Source organism: Alligator sinensis, unplaced genomic scaffold, assembly GCF_000455745.1.
Source record: "Alligator sinensis unplaced genomic scaffold, ASM45574v1 scaffold1_1, whole genome shotgun sequence".
Lineage (NCBI taxonomy): Eukaryota > Metazoa > Chordata > Crocodylia > Alligatoridae > Alligator > Alligator sinensis.
The window spans coordinates 609,131-611,775 of record NW_005842556.1 but is presented as its reverse complement, the minus strand read 5'-3'; the positions used below and the strand labels follow the sequence as shown (position 1 = coordinate 611,775).

General features: G+C 40.1%; 1 pseudogene; it reads left to right on the top strand.

Annotated features, from left to right (window-relative positions):
- The first annotated feature begins 1,692 nt into the window (after positions 1-1,692).
- LOC102376233 lies at positions 1,693-2,645 on the top strand (annotated as a pseudogene).

Here is a 2,645-nt window from a genome sequence, read left to right as displayed (position 1 = left end):
TACATAGAAGCAATGAAGAGAACTAGGCAAGACAGATTGGGGGGATCGCAGCAGCATAGTCCATGGTGGAGGATGAGCTGGGAACCAGTTTATCACTTGCAATTCAGTGGCTAATGAAATGGAATCCTGCCACTGTACATTTAGGAAATGGATCAGCTGATGTTTCAGAGGGTCCTGTACATTGTGAGCAGTTCTGTGATTCTATGATTCTTGGGGTTGGTCTACATGCGGATTTTGGATAAGGCAAACTCTGTCAATCAAGGGTATGATTGTTGTGCATACAGTTACCTAACTGCTTTATACCACAATAATTTACTCTCCTTTCAAAATGGGAATATGGAGATCCAATATATTTATTAACCATCCTTTTCATTGCAGTATGCTTGCATCTGCCTCTAACTACACAGATATATCTACAGTAGCAGAATCTTTGTGTGCTGCCTCCTGTTTTCTTTTCTTAGGTGAAAGAAAAAAGACAACAATGCTCATTTGTGCAATGTTTTCACCAGTTCTCATCTGATATGGGTTGCGGTCTAGCTCTATTTGTTTGTTTGAGCATGAGGCAGGATGGAGGACAGTCAATATTTCTTACTGTTTTCTGTGAAAACCTATATAGCGTTCAGTATAATTTGTATAACTAGAAAACTTTAATCAGGAATATGATATGCCAGACTGTGCATAGTGACGTTGTGATGGGGAAGGTTTGCTCTAGTTACCTTCTTCGCTGTTCTTTTTCATACAGCTACACTACTACCTCCTTGTTAGACTCACAGAAAACTAAGGTGATGTTTTTTAGGCTGCAAGTCTAAATATCACCGAACCCTTTTATGGGAAACAGTAGAGGCTTTTTGTTTTCCCTTTCTGTAACAACCCAAATAAAAGTTTGGTTTAAAACTGAAACACCTCAGAAATTAGAAAACTAATATTACCAAGAGATGTACTCATTTTCCCCCTTCTTGTAACCCCTGTCTTTGCACTGCCAGCCCAAAGGACGATTCAAGCCCTTGAAATTTATGAGATTTCTGTATGTATGCATATTGTAATGAGGGTATAATTGGTAAAAAGGCAGTGTGTTTTCCTCTTCAGGACATTAGTCTACCCAGAACTAGGAGAGCAGGGCTATCTTCCTGGCTTGGATATTTATCAGATCTTGATTAATTTACTTAATCTTTCAGTACCTCTGCATCCCTTCTGTCCCTTGTCTGTTTTGAAGATAAGCTTTCTAAAGAAGCTAGAGCCCCTTATGCTATATGTGTGCAGTTACAAGATAGTGTGAGCTCAGTCCTGGGCTCCTTTGAGGCTGCTTTGAAACAAATAGACAGTAATATCTATTACTTATATTTTACATCTATATACAATGTCTGGCATTGGAGTGTTGGCTGCATTCATTCAGTTTTAAATTAGGAACATTCTGATATATATAGGAATATTTTTTTTAATGCATGCTTTTGTGTAGCTTGCTGCATGCTAAAAATGGAAACTGGCTTCCAGCCATAAGTTTCCTTGATGGTTTTGGAGGTAATAGGTTTATTTTTAATGAAGTCTTTTTCTCAAAACCAGGTTACCTGAATGTGAGGGTGTGTACACCACTGTGGTTTTGTGTACTTCTGCAGTTCAGTGCTTTTATGTGAATTATTTTGTTCGTCTATCTTTTTTAGGTGTGTGAGTGCAAGCTCAATCTTTCTAGACTTCATGGCTGCAAGAAATCACACCGCAAGGGTCACAGAATTCATTCTTATTGGGTTAACAGATGACCCAGCATTGCAAGTTGCTTTGTTTCTTCTATTCTTGATAATCTACATCATCACCCTGGTGGGAAATCTGGGGATGATTGTATTAATCAGAATCAGTCGTCGTCTCCATACCCCCATGTACTTTTTCCTCAGAAACTTGTCCTTCTTGGATGCCTGTTATTCGTCAGTGGTGGCACCCCAGACCTTCACAATCTTTGTTAAGGAGAGAAAAACCATCTCTCTTGCTGGCTGTGCAGCACAACTGTACTTTTTTATAGCTCTGGGGACGACAGAGTGTTTCCTATTGGCTGCAATGGCCTATGATCGGTATGTTGCCATCTGTAACCCACTGCTATATAAAGTCATCATGTCCCCTAGAGTCTGTGTCCCACTGGTAGTGGGTACTACGTTATTGGCCTATTTAATTCCATGGTGCACACAGATTTGACATTCCATTTGTCCTTCTGTGGGTCTAATGAGATCAATCATTTCTATTGTGATCTCACTCCTGTCTTATCACTCTCCTGCTCTGATATTCACATCAATGAAATCCTGATATTTAACCTTGGGGGACTTATTGAATTAACCACCATTCTGACTGTCCTGGTCTCCTACACTTACATCCTCAGTACCATATTGAGAATCCGTTCTGCTGAGGGCAGCAACAAAGCCTTTTCCACCTGTGCCTCCCATCTAACTGTGGTCTCTATATTTCATGGGGACATTCTCTTCTTGAATGTATGACCCAGGTCCAGCTATTCCCTGGACACAAGCAAAGTACTGGCAGTGTTTTACTCAGTGGTCATTCCCATGCTGAACCCCCTCATCTACAGTCTGAGGAACCAGGATGTGAAGGATGCCTTCAAAGACATCATGAAGAGAAAGTTGTTTATCAATATATTTAATTCTTAA